Below are 22,238 nucleotides of genomic sequence, written 5' to 3' on the forward strand. Positions count from 1 at the left end.
TTATCTTTTGTCTTCTTAAAAAAAAAGAATTATTCTTATAAGTGCAATTTTTGTCATGTTACCTAAAATGTGAATATATGATGTTTCATTTTCAATTTAATATTTAAGTTATCAGTCAGTGGGAATGATTTTTACTTTTTTTAAATTAAAAACTTATTCAACTTTAATCAGATTAAAGAATTGTACATGGAAAAATGATTAACATTTCTTTTTTGACTTTTTTATTCTAATTGGCTATATATGACAGCAGAATACATTACAATTCATATTACACATACAGAGCACAATTTTTTATATCTCTGGTTGTACATAGAGTCACACCATTCATGTCTTCATACATGTATTTAGGGTAATAATGTCCATCTCATTCCACCATGTTTTCTATCCCATATCCCCTTCCTTCACCTCCCACCCTTTTGCCCTATCTAGAGTTCATCTAATCCTCCCATGGTCCATACCAATCCCATTATGAATGAGCCTCCTTATATCAGAGAAAACATTCTGTGTGTGGTTTTTAAGGATTGGCTAACTTCACTTAGCATTCTGTAGTTTTCATTGTATGGGTCTTTCCCTTGAAAGGTTGATTCCCAAGTTTTTTGTTTGTTGGTTTGTATGTTTTTGATTTTTTATCTAATTAATTTATTTGTTTGTTTTTTGACGCTATTGTAAATAGGGTGGTTTTTTCTTGTCTCCATTTCAGAGGATTTGTCACTGATATACATAAATGCCTTTGTTTATGAGTGTTGATTTTATGTCCTACTACATTGTTGAATTCATTTACTAATTCTAGAAGTTTTCTGGTGGAATTTTTCCTGTCTTCTATGTATAAAATCATATCATCAGCAAATAGTGCTACTTTGACTTCTTCTTTTCTTATCTGTATCCCTTTAATTTCATTCATTGTCTAATTGCTCTGACCAGTGTTTCAAGAACTACGTTAAATAGAGGTGGTGAAAAAGGACATCCCTGTCTTGTTCCAGTTTTTAGTGTGAATGCTTTCAATTTGTCTCCATGTAGAATGATGTTGGCCTGGGGCTTAGCATAGATAGCTTTTCTGATGTTGAGATAAGTTCGTTATCTCTTGTTTTTCTAGTGTTTTGAACATGAAGGGGGATGCTGTATTTTGTCGAATGCTTCTTCTGTACCTCTTGAGATGATCATATGGTTCTTATCTTTAAGTCTATTGATATGATGAATTAAATATATTGATTTCTATATGTTGAACAAAACTTGCATCCCTGGGATGAATCCCACTTGATCATGATAGTACACTATCTTTTTGATATGTTTTTTATTTGATTTGTCAGAATTTTATTGAGAATTTTTGCATCTATGTTCATTAGAGATGTTAGTCTGAAGTTTTCTTTCTTTGATGTGTCTTTGCCTGGTTTAGGAATCAGGGTAATTTTGGCCTCATAATGAGTTTGGAAGTGATCCCTCTTTTTCTATTTCATGAAATAATTTGGTGAGTATTGGTATTAGTTTTTCTTTAAAGGTCTTATAGAACTCAGCATTGTGTCCAACTGGTCCTAGGTCTTCCTTGGTTGGTAGGCTTCTGATGGTATCTGCTATTTCATTGCTTGAAAGTGATCTGTTTAAATTATGTATATCATCATGAATTTGGGCAAATTGTTTGACTCTAGAAATTTGTCACTGCCTTTGGCATTCTATTGGAGTACAAGTTTTCAAAATAATTTCTAATTATCTTCTGAATTTCTGTAGTGTCTGTTGTGATGTTTCCTTTTTCATCACATATGTTAATAATTTGAGTTTTCTCTCTCTCCTCTTCATTAGCATGGCTAAGGTTTTGTCAATTTTATTTATCTTTTCACTCACTAGCATATTATTTAGACTCCAGGTGTTGGAGTAGTTTTTATTTATGATTTTATTGTTGATTTCTAATTTCATTTTATTATGATCTGATATAATGCAGGGCAGTATCTCTACATTTTTCTATTTGCTAAGAGTTGCTTTGTGGCATAATATTTGTCTATTTTAGAGAAGGAACAATGTGCTGATGAGAAGAAAGTGTATTCACTCATTGAAGGATGAAATATTTCTTTCATTTGAAGGATTCTGTTTGTTTATTTTAGAACCTCTATTCCCTATCGAAGTAATCTTTTATTTCCTATATTTGCTTATGTAGCTCTTTATCAAAATGATCATTTGCTGCTTGTATTTACTCTCTTATATCATCCTTTAAATGTCAAAAAATTTTAATTATGTAAATCATGAACTTAACTTCTTCTCTGTCATTTCTTCTGCTGTGCTGGCCATGGGTTCTAATAATGTGGTATCTTGATTTGTTTAAGGAACTTTCTTCCCTTGTCTTTTCATATGGCTAGTGTGTCTTCCCTTCTAGCACTGTGGATCTGAGGCAATATCATTTTGACACTATAGAATTATAGTGCCCCTGTAGGGTTCCAATATCTCTCCTTTGAGGGGAAGGACAATGTTAACAGGTCCCAATATAAATGATATACAAGCTTATATCAAATAGGTGCTATGAAGATGTTCAAAGTTTGGTCATAATGTACAGAAATGGTGAATTCAATTATTATCTACAATATAATCAGTAGGTTTGCAAAAGGGTTTACAGTATCTGATTGTGGACACAGGACCAGGGGTGAGGTGTACAATGATATGTTGAGGAGGTAGGAGGTGAAGGTACAGAGTAATTATATCTTAGGAACTGTGAAAGAGAAATCTAAACAAGAAAGTTAGTAGCCAGACAAGAGAGAGGAAGTAATTTGGGGTCGACAAGTAAATAGGAAGACAGTAGAGTACATTAAACAATCATACGTATATGCTAAGAAAAACTTAAAGAATGTTAAAATAGTAAAAATTGAAGAAGAAAATAAAGAAAAAAGGAATATACAACACAAATGTAATATAGTATTCATACATCCCAGTCCTCAATATCCTAATTAATGCAAAGTACTTGATTTCACATATTTTGGGCATGTGAGGGCAGGAGAATACAGGGAGAAAAAAAATCTTGAAGGAAGAAGCAGGGATTGTTTTGGTTGGTGATAAGAATCTTTCCTGCTTCCCTTCTCATCCAATAGGTGGCGTTATCTGTTTGCTGATATCTCTGTCTTCAGGATGGTGAATTTAACAAGGGTGGGAGGGTTGGTTTTGGGCAGAAGGCACCTGGAAGTGGGGAGTAATACCCGCCAGTCCCCGAAAGGAGACTGCACCTCAAGGATTTCCTTTGGGGCCCACTCATATGATGTTGGCACCTGGTCTTATCTCCTTATCTCACCTGTAGACCTCACATTTCCTGGTCTCTATGTTAGTCTCTAAACAGTGTCACACTCATGCTCTACCTTTCTACTTTCTAATAAGAAACTTTTCTCTCTGGGGGTTTTGTGTGTTGTGCTTTGTGTGTTACATACCTGTCACACCTTTCGCTGATAGCTATTTTGTATTGGGCAGTCACTGTGCTGGGTTAGTGGCTGCTGGGGAAAGGGGGTGATTAAAAACTATGGGTACCCAGCCAGCTGGAGTTCCAAACTGGAAGTTGCCCCCCAAAAAAGATGGTGATAAATGTGACCCAAGATGGAGGTAGCTGCTTTTAGCAATAGGGTGTCAAGTCAGGTGTGGGGAGCCAGGCTATGGCATTGGATAATGTGTTCAGAGATGAGCTCTGTGGCATGCAGTGTGTGGCTGTCAGTTGTCTTCAGAGCCTATGCAATGTCCCCAGGTGCAGGTGGCTACCGCAGGTAGGGGACTATTTCAGTTGCTGCAAAGTCCCAAAATGGAAGTGACCAGGGGAGCCCCACCTTGGTAGATGGGGTCCACAAGGAAGTGGCAGCCAGAGTTCCTGTGCATGGGTAGCTGCCAGGTGTCCTGCGTGGGAGCAGCATCCAGGATTTCTGCTTGGGTGGGTGGCTGAAAGTGCTGTGTAGGTGCTGATGCTTGTGGTTACACTGGGGCACCCAGTAGTCCTGCGTGGGGGGGGGGCGGTAGTTGGGAGACCTACTCTGACACTGAGACCTGGAGCTCAGTGTAGGCATGTCAGCTGTAATTCCTGTGTGTAATAGAGGACAGCCATGGAGGGGGGGGGTCCTCTATTTCTCACAAAGAAGCAGTATTCTCACTACTTAAATACCATGTCAGAGATACACAGAATGATGCCTCCCTCTGGCCACCATCTTGGATCTTTCAGGAATGACTTTTTCTAGTTTATAATTTTCATGAGTTTTTAACACATAAAGGAATTTGTGTAACTAGTGTCAAAATCAGTATACAGAACTATTACCCAAATGCTCTCAGGATATTATTTCTAGTTATACACATTGTCCATCCCTAAACTCTGACAATCACTGATGTATTCCCATCACTGTAATATTGTCATTTTGAGAAGATCATATAAATGTAACTATATATTGTATAACGATGTTGAGACTGGTCTCTTTTGGTCAATTTAATGCATGTCAGGTCCATCCAACTTATTGCATGTATTAATAGTTTGTTCATTTGTTTTGCTGAGTGGTGTTTCATTTTGGATAAACTACAGTTTAACCATTTACATAATGATAAACAATTTTATTGTTTAGAGATTTTAGCAATTATGAGTGCAGATGATATGTACATTTTCATTCAGGTTTTTAAATGAGCACCTATTTTCATTTTTCAAGGGTAAATTCTATGGAATCTGATTGTAGTTTCATAAACTGTCAAATTCTCTCCACATTGACTATGCCAATTTGTATTCTCACATATCAGCATTTCTGATCTACATTCTCCCTCTAGCTCTTGTTATTTTCTGTTTATTTGTTTTTACCAAATCTAATAGGTGTGTCCTGATGTCTCCTGGCAGTTTTCATTTGCATTTGCCTAATGGTTAATGATACTGAGTATCACTCATTTGCTTATTTGTCACCTCTAGATCCTATTTAAGCATCTATTCAGTTTTCTATTTTAAATTGTGCTGTCTATTTTATTACTGTTTGCTTGCAAGATCTTTGCCACATATGTTTTTTGCAAATACTTTCTCCCAACTTATAACTCATCTGTTTATTTTATTTTATATTTTGTACCAGGGATTGACCCCAGGGAAGCATAACCACTGAGCCACATTCCTAGTCCTTAAAATATTTTGTACAGAGAAAGGGTCTTGGTGAGTTTCCCAGTACTTTGCCAAGTTGCTGAGGATGGCTTTGAACTAGTGATTCTCTTGTCTCAGCCTCTAGAGCTTCTGAGATTATGGTTATGCACCACTGCACCTGGCTCATCTGTTTGTTAAAAATGTCCTTACAAAGTAAATTTTTCTTTTCATTATTTTGAAGTTAAATTTACCATTATTTTTATTTTCTGGATCCTACTTTTGGTGTCTTATCTAAACATTTCTTGTCTAACCCCAATTCAAAAATATTTACTTACTTCTATTTCTGTTAAAACTAGTTTTAAGTTCAGACATACATATATGATGTATGTAAATATATGTTTAGATCTATAATCCATTTTAGTTCATTATTTATAAGAAGTGAGGTGTTAACATTTTTTTCTTTATTTTTGGTCTTGAATTGTCCCAGTATTGTTTATCAAAAAGGCCTTAGTTTATCTTTTAAATTGCTTTTACCCCCCTGGTCATAAATCAGCTGGGCACATATCTCTGGGTTTATTTATAGATTGTATATTCTGTTTCATTAATTTATTATGCCTCTCCTTTTAGCAACACTACAATCAGTTGATTACTGTAACTTCATAATGAATATTAAAATTGGATAGTGTAATTTCTCAAATTCTATTATTTTTTATCTATAGTATATTAAACTCTTCTGCTTTTCCACATATGAATATCTCTACAAATAATTCTAATGGGGTTTTGACTTAGGGATACACATATATTCCTTATGTTGAGTCTTTTAATCCTTGAACATAGCACATCTATCCATTTATTCAGGCCTGCATTGATTTCTTTATCAACATTGTTTAATTTTCAACATATGGATCCCATATGTCTTCTTAAATTTATATCTAATTATTTAGAAACAAGATACAAGATCTTTACATAAATGTGTGTGTGTGTGTGTATATATATATATATATATATATATTTACACACACACATATGCATATACATGTATGCATGTTTGTGTGAATGTATGTGTGTGTTGGTGTGTATCCACAATAATTCCTTGTTTTCTATAGAGAGTTTGATTTCAGGACAACCTGTGGATATCAAAATCTCAAAATACTTAAGTTCCTTATATAAAATGGCATCATATTTGCATATAATATATGCAAATCCTCCAACACACTTTAAATAACCTCCAAATTACTTATGATACCTAATACTGTGTAAATAATTATAGACTCTTTTGATTAGGGGATAATGACAAGAAAATGTCTGTACATGTTCAGTGTTAATGGTATTTTTTCAAATATTTTCAATTCATGGGTGGTTGAATCCACATATAACAGAATTCATTAATATGAATGCAGACTATATGTATATATCTATTTGTCCGTATATAATAAATACACATAATTATACACACAAATTATATATATAATTTTGATTTTCTTTGTGCTTTATTTATATGTAGAAATGCAATATATTTCTGCATATTGACCCTGTATACTATGACCTTTTTAAATTCATCTCTGAGTTCCAAGAGGTCATGATTGTGGATATTTTTAGGAATTTCTAAAAATAATAAAGTCATTTGAAAATAGGAGTAGATTTATTTCTTCCTTTTGAATTTATATATCCTCATTATTTTTTTCTTGCTGTATTGCATCTCTAATAAAATGTTCAATCAACCAAGGAAGGTGGTGCACACCTGTAATCCCAGTAACTTGGGAGGATGAGGCAGGAGGATTGTGAATTCAAAGCCAGCTTCATCAACTTAGTGAGGCCCTAGACAACATAGTGAGACCCTGTCTCAAAATAAAAAGCAAAAATGGCTAGGGATGTGGCTCAGTGGTTAAGCACCCCTAGGTCCAATCCCTGGTACTAAAAAAAAAAAAAGTGTTCAACATGAATGGTAAGAGTAGAAAAACATGTTTCCTTCAAAACATTGTGGAAAACCAGTCTTTCATCAGTAGGTGTTATGTTCAGTAGAGTGTGTGTAAATGAAGTTCATTATATTAAAGAATTTGCTAAGAATTTATATCCTGAAATGTGTTGAGTATTGTCAACATTTCATAGAGCAATTGATGTGTTATTTGTTTTTTTATCCTCTGGTCTGTTAATATAATACTTGACTTATTGATTGAATTTAAAATATTGAAACAGGCTAGTGTGTTCCAGAGATAAATCCACTTGGACATAGCACGTTATTTATGTTTAAGTACATTTAAATTTGATTCTTTATCATTTTATTGTATCTAGTCTTTTTCTCCCTTTGTACTGGTGAAACTATCTGGGCCGGACAATTTCTTTACCAATCGTGTTAGTTAGATTTTCATCACTAGAACAAAACACATGAGAAAAACAGCTTAGTGAAGGAAAGATTTATTTTGGCTAAGAGAGTCAGAGATATTAGTCCATGGACAGCTGATTCTTGACTTTGAGCTTGAGGTAAGGCAAAACATTATGGTGGAGGGGCATGATGTAGGAAAGATGCTTATCTCATTTCAGACAGGAAATAGAGAAAAAGAGTGAGAAAGGAGCTACTTCCTCCAACTAGACTCTGCCTCCCACAATTTTCAATTCCTTTTAACAATACCCTCAAATTACAGACCCATCAATGAATTGGTCTATTACTGAGGCCAGAGCCTTCATGAAACATTCTTTTTCCCAAATACCTGCCTCTGAATATTGCTTCATTGGGGACCAAACCTTCTACATAGGAGCCTGTAGGGTGCATTCCAGATCTAAACCATAACACCAAGGATGTTTGAAATTATGAATTTACTTTCTTTAATGATTATAAGACAATTGCAATTATTCATTTAATATTAGGAATGTTTTGATAGATCATTGTCTTTTATGTTAATTTACTTTTATTTGTTTTATATTATTGTTTTATTGATTAATGAAAGTTAATTCATTAATTATTCATCAATGAAAAATTGAGAAATACAGAATGTATAGAAAATTAATGCAATCACCCATAATCTGACCCTTGTTGATGACTACTTTTATATCTTGAATTCCATATTTACCCCTTACATCTATACATATACTCATGTATATACATGCTTACATTACTATTAAATTAACATCATACTGTGTATATAATGTTGTTTCCTAAAGAACAATGTGACAAAGTGCTTAATACATGGAATCTGGAGTCAAATTGACCTAAGTTCAAATCTTAATTCTGACATAGATTAGTTTTGTAATTTCACACAAGGTTCTTAAATTTCTGAATCAGCTCCCACATTTGTAGAATGAAGATAATAATGGAATTAATTAAGCCATTTGTTAATATGAGTAAATGAGATATTGTGTATGTAGCAACGTACCATGATATCTGACACACAGTAAGTACTTAACAGGTTTTTTCTTTTTTTTAATATGAATAATTTAATATTATTAATTTTTTGTTATTGTAACCTTTACTATAAAATTTTACAGTATAGTTAGGTTCATAATAGGTTCATAGTGACATATTCATACATGTATACAATATAATTTGATCAGTATCCCTCCCTTATTATTCCCCTTACCTCCTTTTGCCCTTCCCCCAATATACTAATAGTCTGCCTTCTATATTCATGAGGTTCCTTTTTGTTATTCCTCTAGATTCCACAAATGAAACTTGTAACATTTGTCTTTCTGAGCATGACATACTTCACATAAAATGATTAATGTCAGTTACATCTATTTTCCTAAAAATGACATATTTTATTCTTCTTCATAACTAAATAATACTCCATTGAATATATACCATTATATATTCATCTGTTATTTATTTATCTGTTGATGACACCTATGCAATTTTAATAACTAAATTATTTCAAATTGTGCATTGATAGACACGGGTATGAAGGTCTTTCTAAAAATGCTGATATATCAGTATGTAAAGTCCTTTTTGTCTCTTTTAAGTAATTATGCTTTCAAGTCTGCTTTATTTGATATAATAATAGCTACTCCTGATTGTTTTCAGATTCCATTTGCACTGAATATCATTTTCCATCCTTTCATTGTCACTTTGAATATTTTTGTCAGTGAGATGTTTATCCTGAATAAAATATGTCTTATAGAGGTATTATATAAAATATTTTATATCTATATAATGTATAAAGTATCTATGTCCATATAATCTATATACTCTTATATCTATATAATTTATATATATAATATATGTATATTTATATCTATGTAATATATAAAATATTTGGAGAGTAATAAGAAAAAAAAAGTAGAAAAAAACTCTGAACAAAAGCTCCAGAACAACATTTAAAGACCAAATTTAACACCTCTAGCTCTTGAGAAAGAAGAAATATAAAAAACTATTTTATATTTTATATCTATATTGTGCTTAAGGCCTGATATTCTTCCCTTTCCTCTGTCTAGTCTGCTGGTGAAACTTTTCTCTGAGGTGTTATTTGACTTTCTGTGCATTTTATTTCTAACATTTTCATTTGTTCTTCAGAATCTCTCTCTTTATTGACATTTCTTTTATAGCCTGTATTGACTTCCTAATTTAATTCAGTTGTTTATTTGTATCTTTTTGGATTCATTGATATTTTAACAATCAATTTTAAAATTTTTGTCCTGCTTCTTCCTCTTTGATATCTATGTATTCAGTTATTGGGGAGTTGTGAACTTTGTAGGGCATCTTGTTGACTTGTTTTCTCATGTTATCTGTATTTCTTTGTTGAGATTTATCTGTTGGAATGGATATCTCTTTCCCTTGTTAAGTAAGGGTCTTTTTAGTGTTCTGCCTTCTTTTCACATTGTGCCCCAGGTTGGGGATATGTCTCAGCATGAAAGCACCCATTCAACATGATCAAGGTGCAAAGTTCAATCCCCACTCTTCCTTTGAGAGAAGAGAGAAAAATCCAAATTAATATTGATAGTTTGAAAGAAAAACATATATCAACATACAATAACAATTGAAAATGCTCTGTACAATTTCATTAACCAAAGCTCCATCTCTCTCTACTTCCTGGTGGCCATGTTCTGACCTTCTTTTCTCCACCACACCCTTCTTTCATAATGTTCTGCCACACCGCCAGTCCTGAGGAATGGAGCTGGCTATCTATGGACTGAAATTTCTGAAACTGTGAACCCCAAAATAAGCTTTTTCTATTCTAATTGTTCTTGTCAATTCCTTTGATCATAGCTTTGTAAAAGCTGACTAAAATGCTGTACTTAAAGTATTAAATAGTCAATACTGATGGGAAACAAACCAACACAGAAGATAGTACAAGTGAAGTTAAAAACAAACCTAAAAAGTGAAAATTCTTCTTTGTCAAGTTATTTAATAATATGGACAGGCTTCTTTCAGGTACTTCCAGTTTGAAATCTGCCACACATTTGTATGTTTGGCAAATGTCTAAACCCCAACAGGGAATGGAAGTGATACTTGAACCAAATGGCTCCATGCTGGTGTGGGAAACACATGCAGATCAGTATTCTGCTTCAAACTCCTATGCAGAGCTCAGAATCCAGACTATCCACAAGTCTTCCCCCTTCCCTCCTCGGTTGCAAAACTAAGTTACTCTAGAATGTCTGTGACAAGTCTGGAAGCTGATGCTCGCTGGCAGGACAAAGGGGATGTCACTAGGGCATTCCAAGTGAGTAAGTGAACTTCTCATTTTTTATGACAAAAACACTTGATAAGAATAACTTAGAAGAGTTAAAGATTAGTTTGGGCTCATAATTTCAGAAGTTCAATCCATGATCAGCTCCATTCCTCTAGGACTAAGATAAGGCAGAACATCATGGTTGTAAAGCATGATTGAAGAAAGCTATGCAGCTCATGGCAGCTGGGAAGCAGAGAGAGAGAGAGAGTGCAAGGAATCAAGGTAAAACAAGATAAAATCTCCAAGGGCACACCCCATTGACCTACTTCCTCTTGCCATGCTCCATCTGCCTACAGTGGTCCACTCAAAATATTAATCCATTGGAAATTATAGTTATGGTAATGTAATAGTTTCACTTCTGAACATTCCCATATAAACCATAAGCTTTTGGGGTGACATGAAAATATCCAAATGACAACAGACATACTGGCAGCTGAATCCCTTCCTGGCAGAGGCAGTGGCTTTTTGCGCCCTACATAGTCTCTTCAATGTGCAGAGAGAAGCATCATGCTCTTAGAGTTATACACAAATTTTTACCTTATCCTCCTCCAATATGAACCCAGGTGGCTCAGGAGGATCCATGGAGGGCCCAGCTCAGGTGGTCCCCTAGAGCCACAGAAGAAATGATGCCAGGTTATCCCCTGCCTGGTGGACAAATCACCCTCTGGCACAGGTGGTGGCTTTGTGCTTGGGTAGTCCTTGGTGCATTGGAAAATGTGCAGTGGAGAGGGCTTAGTTCTATTCCTGACAGATTACCTTGCAGCAATCTCACTCCAAATATAACTTAAACATATAGATTCATAGGTGTATCTCTTTGGAGATATTTGCTGTGATCTCCAGGTAAAGAGAAGATGTAGTGATTTGTGTTTCCCAAAGCTGCAAGCTTAAGCATGCAAATGGATCCACACCACACCACAGTTCTTGATATTAAGTTGAAAATATTGGAGCACTTCTCATGCACAAGCCAACTTTGCAGATCCCTGATGAGTTAGTTCATACTGAATTTCTCTTCTACAGATATTTCTGTAACAATTTTATTAAATATGCCTCTCTTTGTGTTACCCCCACACACACACCGCCAGGATGCTCCAGTGTCACATGTGCAGGTTCAGCTCTGATTAACAACTTCTGACTCTCAGTTCTCATAACCAAAATCTCTGTGTCTCTCTAAGCCTCTGACTGTCCAATATTAAAGCCTAGTTCATTTCCTCAGTCATCAACCTCGATGATTAACTATTATCCAGCTGTTTGAACTACACATGGAACACTCACCAAGAGTGTTCCAAACTGCAGAGAAGCTAAGAAGTACATATTGCTTCTACTCCACCATCTTGATCTCTTTTTCAGATTTCTGCGTTAGAGGAACTCAGGAATTGGGATACTTACCTAATGTGTAAAAATGTATTTATACATTGAATTTTTCATAAAGCACTTACTGTCTGTAGGATCTATAGTCATAGTCTTTAAATTTCTGATATTAGTAATCCAAGGTCTTTTATTCATTTTAACTATTGCCAGATGTTCATCAATTTTATCAATCTTTTCAGAACTCCAGCTATTAGTTTTAATTTTCTCTATTGTTTCTGTATTTGCTTTTTGTTGTTGTTGTTTTTGTTTTTATTATTTCTTTTATGTATGTTTCAATTTTTAAAATTCTCTTTTGACTTGTCTTCAAGTTCATTGCTCCCCTCTTCTGTGGTGTTCAATCTTCTCTTAACGCCCCCCCCCCAAAAAAAAAAATTTTCCATTCTGCATTTTTCAGTTCTAGGATTCCATTTGGTTTTTATAGTTTCAACTTCTGTGCTGAAATCCCTCTTCTCTTCAGTCATTATCCATATTTTCCTCCAATTCCTTAAAATTATTTATGATAATTGTTTTAAAGTCAGTCTGCTAATTCCAGTGTCTGTGTCATCTCTGAGACTATTTATCTTTTTTTGTAAATTTAAAGTTTTGCTTTATTTCAGAAATTCAAGTGAATTGCTTCCAAGCTTGCAATATGGACAAAAGGCCAGAAGTCAGAAAATACATACATGTACTATAATAAACAAAAGTAAGTTTTGCTAAAGAGTGATTATTATTATTGTCATTATTATTGTTACAAAGTCACTTTGTGATATTTAGAAATGTAATAGACATCTTTGTATGCAACTTAATATCATTAGAAACTGAATGCAATTAGAAATTTACAAGAAATCATAAATATTTATCACTTTATGGACTTTAAAGTCTACAAATCTGTATTTTCAATCTCATAAATATGTTCTCATCTTTATTATTTCATTCTTTCTGCTTTTTTGTGTTATTTTGTTTGTTTGTTTGTTTTTTGAGCAGCCAGCACAGTTTCTAATGAGCCTTTGCTGTTATAGTTTCTTGAGATAGGAGAGTAATTATTTGAGACCTGCATTATTTTTGAATATATAATTATTGCTATTACTTTCCCTCAACCACTGTTTTAGCAATATGCCACAAACTTTCTACTTTTTTCAAGTTAAAATATTTTTTAAATTCAAATTTGCCTTTAGACTTTCTCTTTGGGGAAGTATTTAGAAGCATGCATACTCAGAAATATTGCTGAGTTTTGTTGATGTTGTTGATTATGATTTCCAATTCAATTTGATGTTATTAAGTAGCATAATTTTTATCTTTTATTATTTCATGTCTATTTTGATTTGGTTTATGTGCAAGGAAATTATCTATCTTGGTGAGTGTTCCATGTGTACTTCAAGCAATAGTATATCCTGTTGTATTGTTTGGAATTTTCAGTAGATGCCAATTTGATTCAATTTGAAGATGCTGTTGTTCATTCTTCTACATCATTGCTTATTTTCTGTCTACTAAAATATAAATTAGTTAGAAAGGACTGCTTATATTGTCAATTATAATTTTCATTGTTCATTACCCTTTTCAGTTCTGTCAGTTTTTGCTTCATGAATTTTGAATACTCTTTTGTCATGCATGCAGGTTTAGAATTGTTATGTCTTAGTTAATTCACCCATTTTTCATAATACAATATTGCTCTTTACCCCCAGGAAAATTTCTTTCCACTGAATTCTACTTTGCCTAATATTTATATAGTCATTTCAGATTTCTTTCACTTGGTGTTTGCATAGAATATTTTCCATCCCTTTATATTCAAACCACCTATATCATTATATTGACAGTGCTGACATATAGTCATTTGATGTACAATTTCTTTGACTCTATGACAATGAAAAAGTAATGCACATTCAACAGAGACTGATTCAAATTATAAATTTTGATGTTTTCCTGGGGTAATGAAATATGATAGAATATTCTCTCACTATGCTGAGCAGCCAGCATAGTTGCTAATGAGCCCTAAGATCATGAGTGTAAACAACTAATACTCTATAGTACACTATGTTGCTAAGCTATGATGTTTGGTAGGTTAGGTGCATTAAGTGCATTTTTAACTGATAATATTTTCAAATTATTATGGATTCTTAAAAATATAAACCAATCATAAGTCCAGGAGTTATCTGAATTTGGATTTCTTGTAGATCGTGTAAAGTTGGGTCATGTTTTCTTTATCCACTGAAGAATCTCTATACTTCAATTCATGTGTTCATGTTTAGAGCAATTTTATTAGTAAATCACATACCACATCATTTACACACTTAAGATATAAAAGTCAATAGTTTTAGTAGATTTAACAAATAAATTGCTCAATCATTTCCACAATTAACCTTAGAACATTTTAGCAACTCAAAAATGTATTCTATACACATTAGCAGTCACCTCTCCACTTCCTCTTAGTCCCTCCAGCTTTAGGGAGTCATTAATCTACTTTGTGTTCTTATATATTGACTATTCTGAACATTTCATGTAAGGGGAATCATACAGTATGTGCTTTTGGGGGGGGTGTTACTGGCTTCTATTAGCTAGTTTTGCTCTTACAAAACGTTTCAAAGTTTATCTGTGTGGTAACCTGTATCATGGCCTCATGATTTTTCTTGCTGACCAGTACTCCATTGTAAAAAATATACTGCATTATTAATTCATTCATCAGGTGATGGACATTTGAATTGCTTCTTCTTTTAGGCTAATTGGCATAATATTTCCATCAAAATGTATGTATTAGTTTATATTCGAACACCTATTTTCAACTCTTTTTGGTACACAACACAGAGTGGAGTTGCTGAATTATATAGTAACAATAATTAGCCTTTTGAGGAAATTAATGTGTTTATTGATAATCTTGGATTTAAGTTTATTATTTTATTATTTGGGGTTTTTTTTGGCCCTTTTAGATTTCATTTTTCTGTGCCCCCTTCCTTCTGTGTTTTAGATATGTGAATACTTTCAGACTTTTGTTCTAATTTTTTGATTGTAATTTTGAATACAAGATTTTAGTCATTGCTCTGCACATTGTAATATGCATATGTAATTTTTACAATGCATATAAAGTCAGTATTTTATCACTTCAATTAAAATGTAAAAAGGTCAACATCAAATAGGTTTCTTTACTATGTCCACTTATATTTTGATTTTACTTATTTTTATGTATGCATCAAAAACATTATAAAAATATTAGACTTTTAATTTCAAATGTCAACTGTATTTTAAAGAACCCAAGAAAAGAAAAATACCCTACTACATTTGACATTATATTTACAGTTTCTTTTAGTTTTCCTTCATTTCCGATATTCTAAGATTTTTCCTGGTGTCATTCCCCTTTGGTGTGAAGATACGTCATTAGCAATGGTTGTAGGAGTGTTCTGTTGATGGAGTTTCTTATTTTTCCCTAACTTTAGTGTGTCTTTATTTCACCCAAATTCCTGAGGATGGAATTCTGGCTGAAAGTTCATTTCCTTCAGCACTTTGAAAGATACTATGCCACTTTCCCTTGGCTTCAATGGTTTTGATGTGAAATTCACTGTTAGTAATATCATCATTCATTGGCAAATTACCCCAAACTGGGTAGCTTAAACAACATTTTTTTCTTCACAATTCTATAGGTCAGAAATCTGAGATTAATGTATTAGAATTGTTGGATTCTTCTGAGGCCTCTATCCTTAGCTTGTTAATGGGCATGTTCTCCCTGCGTTTTCTTTTTCTTTATTTATTTTTTTAAATATTCTTTTAGTTGTTACTTGTGAAGCATCTCAAGATTATTTTCCACTGGGCCCACCACCCTCTCCATCCCCAATGCAAAATGTCTATTCACTGAGGTGTTTTCCTTCCCCCAAGAGATGGATTTCTCTCCAGACCCCCATTTTGAAAATAGAAGTGAGTTTCCTTCAGGGCTGATTTCACATACTAATGAGCCTGCTACTAAACATCCAGAACCACAACAAGAAACCTGATGTTTTTGATCTTTCTTCAAAAGTGATTTGACTTATTCTCATTTTTAGTTTTTAAGTAACTGCTTTTACTTATTAAGTGATTATACTTTTGCTCTAATTGAAGCTAAATGGAATTATAATTCTTAGGGTAATATTTTGTAAATAAAGATTATTTAAAAATGAAAAAAAAATATTCTTTAGTTGTTGATGGACTTATTTTCTTTATTTTTATGTGGTGCTGAGGATCAAACCCAGTGCCTCATGCATGCTAGGTGAGCACGCTACCACTGAGCCACAACTCCAGCCCTTCTCCCTGCATTTTCAACATGATTTGTTCTCCATACATATATGTATGCATATCTTCCTTTCTTATAGAAACACAGTTTATACTAGATTAGGGCCCAACTTAACGACCACATTTTATCTTAAATACCTCTTGCCAGTTATACTCTGGGGTGCTGGGAGATACAATTTAGTTCTTGACATTCATCTACAGTTTAATTTTTGTCTGCATTCAAATTGTTTTCTATAGTTTTCAGCAAATTGTGATACATCTGGGATGTGTTTCTTTGAACTTGACCTTTTTGGAGTTTGCTGAACTTTTTATTTAGATGTGTCTTGGGTAACTTACTCAGTACTCAGTATAGGATGTGGGTTATGTTCTACTTGTTGATTCTGGGGTATCAAAGTCTCCAGTATTCAGAATAGGGTCTAGTTTCCTACATGTGCAGCTCAAGGATAAATCCCGGATTTGATAAACTTATTTATAGAATCACTTTTTCATAATTCTTTTTCTCCCTTATCTTCCCCTAGCTCAATTGTTTCCTGAGGCTCCCCATTTTGGACCAGCATCCAGAAAACTGGAAGTTTATTTACCCCATTTAACGCATAATTCACAATGGCACCCACATCCTGAACTAAGGATTGAAGTACAATAAGGGGAAAAAAATGAAATAGAATTGCTTCACTCCACCTCTTATTTTTAACCCGTGGGCTACCTAGGTCTCTGTTGCCACCTACATGAGACAACCTACGGGATAGGTAAACACAATGGAGAGAAGCAACACAAACCAGAGTTCATAGCACTCTTTCTAACTGTTGATGTTGCCTTTCCTTCTCCTTGAACTAAAAATAGAGGACTTCTGCAGCTTTCTCTTTCTGTTCCAGAGTGCCAACTTCTGGATTTCAGGCTACATTTTGTTTGTTCCAGGGAAGATGTTTAGTATGCTGCCTTGCCTTGAAAGTTTTAGTTGATATCTGAAGAAAAGATGTGGTTAGAAGTTACCTCACTATCTTTCCCAGAAGTTAAGCATTCATTATTAATATGTAGAAAAATTCACAACTCTATTTCCTTGGCAATGAAAATGAGATATTGTGCTACTTTGTGGAAAAGTAGAATTGAAAATGCTGTTAGTTCTCTTGACACCATATTTTAATGATGGAATTAGTTCTTTGAGAAAGTGTCTGAGAAAAGTGGTTGCTTTAGTCATCATTATATTTAGCTGGATATGCAATCAGTTTTGATGTTGTACAACCACAATGGTATAGAAGAGGGATAGCTTAACTGCCAGATTTCAGAAATGATCTGTCTAGATATATAAATTTGGACACAAATTTTTTAAGAGCAAAACTGTAGACACTTTTTTTTACCATAGTTTTCTCAATCCTGATTCCTAAATTTCAAATTATTTTTCAAGTGAATATTATATAACTTTAAATAATTTTTAAGAAGGCACGATGGTATAATAGAAATATTTGCTTGTCTGGAAATTGGTTGATTACCCTCACATGTGAAAAAGTATCATAATGTGTAAAATATTTGGGTCAAAAAGTACACCCCTAGAAAATCTGTTGATGCTTTTCCAAAGCTGCTAGGAATGTGAGCTCTAATGCCAGATGGACTCTGCATTTCTAAACTAGTGACCACAAAATGAAAGGCAACTAAAAGTATCACTCAGCCTACAGATTTAATTTGTTTATAGACACATAAGTAAGCAATCCAGAAATTATTTATAATTAATCCAATTTGTTAATGTAAGTAGAAAATCAGACCTTTTAGAATTTTTGTCGAAAGTTCACTAAAATATAGTTTGAGAATTTCTTTTTGCTAATTTTATTTTTTTTCCTTTTTTTAGTATTTTTTGAACAACCAGGAAAAGCAATGCTAAGTTTTGTCAGCCAGGTAACATTATAAATTGAAAGTCCCCCCCCTCTGAAGGTTTAGAGAAATTGAATTAATAATACGTTTGTTTTAAAAAGGTTGATGTCATAGCATTCTTCATGAGGTATTCAAGGGAGAAGAGCTAGGGGCAGAAGAAAAATCAGTTAACAAACCATTAAAATAATCCAGGAAGGGGTATGAATAATGACAGTGTGAGTATCAAGGGGAGATGTGATATTGTAAATTGACAGATCATTGGATTTTAGTAATGATTATAGGAAAGATTTGGACATAGGGGTGCAAAATGATGAGCACATTAAATGAATCATCTGAGATTTCCAACCTGAGTTTTCCATTACTTACAGATAAAAGCATCACAAAAGTCAAATTGTGTTGGTGCTGGGGAGAGGTACTTAAGGGAAAAGAAGAAGTCAGCATAGGTCAAAAAGGTAAGAGACATATTCAATAGTTTTATGATGTGGAATCTTGGTATGAAACAGCTACCTGAAAAAGGAAGAAGTGTCAGATTAATATCCCCAAACTTTGTGGCATGAACCCTTTTACTTGTATAAATATCATATTTATGCTGACTCAATGCAAAAATCAGTCAATTGTAGTAAACAGAAAAAAAATCAATGCATGTGTTTATGTTTCCTTTCTGAATTGCCTGGCCATATTAATCAAAACAATAATATGTATACATGTATGTGAATTTGGATATGTATGACGAAACATGTAGAGACTTACTTTTCCCACAATACTTTTATTTTATTTATTTATTATTTTTATGTGGTGCGAAGGATAGAACCCAGTGCGTCACATGTCCTAGGAAAGTGCTCTATCACTGAGTTACAACTCCAGCACACATGTAGAGACTTCTAATCCATCACGTTTTCCAAAGAAATCTAAAGGTATAATGTCATTGATTTGGAATGATGATGATTGTGTTTGTTGTTTTTCTTACCAACTCCATTTTTCAACTACTTTATCTCAATGTTTCTTGCATTTTTTTAGAAACATTTAAATTTAAGCTGTATTTGCATGGGATTTGCTTATAATGAAATAGGTTATGTAAACCCAAAGAGTTTCCTGTCCTTTTTCAATGATTTGACTGACTCAACTTTAATTAAATTTTTATTTTTATTTTAGTTTTTTGTTTTTTATTTACTTATACTTTAGTTAACTTCACAGTGAAAGTTTTAGGCCTAGTGGGATAAGTGATGGAAAGAACAGTTGAGTTTTAGTTTCAATTTCATCTTTAACTCTGTAAACTTGAACAAGTAACTTAGCCACACTTGTTTTTTTCACATAAAATAATCAGGCTGGGCTGGGGATGTGGCTCAAGTGGTAGCGCACTCGCCTGGCATGCGTGCGGCCCAGGGCTTGATCCTCAGCACCACATACCAACAAAGATGTTGTGTCCGCCGAGAACTAAAAAAAAAATAAAATAAAATAAATATTAAAAATTCTCTCTCTCTCTCTCTCTCTCTCTCTCTCTCTCTCTCTCTCTCTCTCTCTCTCCCTTTAAAAAATATTTTAAAAAATAATCAGGCTGGATGAGGGAATTAATAATAAGATTCCCAAAAGTGTACTTTGGCCTTTCTAGCTGTGTAGTGAACATTGTGCTGTGTCCCCATAACCCATCTTTCTGCTAATCACTCTCCCTGGCCATGACTGCTAGAATAGAAGCTCAGTGGATTAGACAAGGAGTAATGAAGGGAAGTGAGAGGGGATAGGAATAGGAAAGACAGTAGAATGAATTAGAAATAACTATCCTATGTTCATATATGAATACAACACCAATGAAACTCCACATCATATAGAACCACAAGAATGGGATCCATATTAGAATAAGATTATCTCTAAATATCTCATAAGATATTTATATTCCGGTTTTGTATGTTAAAATACACTCTACTGTCATGCATGTCTAAAATAATTTTTTAAAAGTGTTGCTATTATTCTTTTCCAAGACTTACTCTCATCAAAGATAGTCTATTTACCCAAGGTCATGTCCTTGCGTCCAATAACCTATAGACATGAGCTTATGAAAGACCAGTCCCTAATTCAACTTCAGAAAATTTCTGAAGGGCCATTCCTATTTTGAAATCCACTGTTAGGTCAGCTTTTGCAGTCCAGTTTTTCTCTTTGCCCAATACTTTTTCCTTCTCTTCCCCTCAATGGATATTATTGCCAAGAGAAATGTACCGATAGAGTTGTGTCACACTAATCATTGTTTACAAGACTGCTTCCCAACAAGCCCAACTTATAACAAGCTGAAAGTAGTATTTCTCTCCTCTGGAATTTTATTTCTTCCTTTGTATAGATGGGATTACATTCCATATTGTATTTTTACTTGTATGTTATGTGTCATTTTTAATTCTACTAATTTGCAACTTCTTGAAGGCATGGAAGTACATGTTTTAAATATTTCATGGCGGCTTACATTGATTCATTTTTTTGGTTGGGTGATGCATAAGTAAAATATTACTGAAATATACATAATTGTCCCTGCATCTATCTAGTTAGAATTATGAAGAAGCATTGTTTTTTTGTGATTGTATTAAGAGTTGTGATTTCCCTTTTTCCATAAAATCTGAATCATGTACAAAATTGCACATCTTCTAATTTTTGTTTGAATCTGTGAGGTTAGTGCTAACTTTAAAATCATATGATATTTAGGGTTTTATTGCTGGCTGTGGCAGTATTAAATACTATAATTCTTATGATAGGTTTTCAACTTGGTTTGTCAATAATAAGTTAGGAAGTCTTAATTTTGTTAGAAGTAATGAAAAACATGATATATCAAGGATTTAAAAGGCAAATTTCTTTGCCTTCTATGATATTGGTAAAGTCAACTGTTGATTTTCATTATTTTCTCATATTTGAATTTCATTTTTAGTCATGTATTATTGAAACAGAAGTTCATTGAAATATTACAAAGTGACATTACTATTCTTAAAAGCAAAATCCATAGGAATAATCAGTTGCTATTCATTTGGAAGTCTTAGATAAGAATGCTATATCATTTGTAATCACATAATCAATTTGATTCTTTGTCTCGGCTTTCATTTCTGAAAAGTGTTCCATTTACTGGAAGTTTTTAGAATAAAATAAGAGACCAATCACGTACTATACATCATTCATATTGTATTAGTCCTTTTCCAAAGCTTTCTTTCTGTTTTCCAAATTAAATTCCTGTAATTTATGAAGTTACAAGCTCTCAGTGATTTGAATTTCATGTTCAATCTCAGATGCCCTTTCAGTAAATCATGTCATTATTCAGTATTTTCCTCTTTCAAAAAATGCCTTTATATTAAAGAGCCATTTGAACCATTCCTTTTTTTACATCGCTGAAAATCTTCAAGGTTTCTCTCAAAATACCACCTTGACATTTTTTACTTCATATTAAAAGTAGCAACCTCTGTATTGCAGACAATTATTTGGGAAAACACCACAGAATATGACTATTTCTACCTTGCTTCACCAAGAGTGCCAGTGACAGGCCAAAAATCACCCTAAAGCATCTATAATCATCATATACATTTTGGAGCAGCAAAGTCATTATCTACTGTGCCAATGACACAATTATCTCAACCATTTTTTATAAGAAACTCCACCATCACCCTAAATAGTCCCAAGAAGACACTTTCAGAGAAAACAATAGTATTACAAGGGCAAAGTAATCAATTATATTAGTGTAGATATATATTTTTTATCTTTATTTTTATTTGTTTATTTTTATGTGGTGCTGAGGACCGAACCTAGGGCCTCATGCATGCGAGGCAAACACTCTACCACTGAGCTACAACCCTAGCCTGAGTGTAGTTATATTTATACAAATTTACCTAAAGTGATACCCCAGGACATCTTGAGTGAAAAGAATAGAAAGTATGAGCATAATATGAATGCTTTTTGATTGAATTAAAAAGTAAATTTAAAATGTGTGTATATATTTGTAAAATTATAGGACAGGAGATAGAGGCCATATGAAAAACAATTTTCATTGGTTACATTGGAACTGTTGTGATGTGGCAGATAATGTTTAGCATTCATTTGCT

Source organism: Urocitellus parryii, chromosome X, assembly GCF_045843805.1.
Source record: "Urocitellus parryii isolate mUroPar1 chromosome X, mUroPar1.hap1, whole genome shotgun sequence".
Taxonomy (NCBI): domain Eukaryota; kingdom Metazoa; phylum Chordata; class Mammalia; order Rodentia; family Sciuridae; genus Urocitellus; species Urocitellus parryii.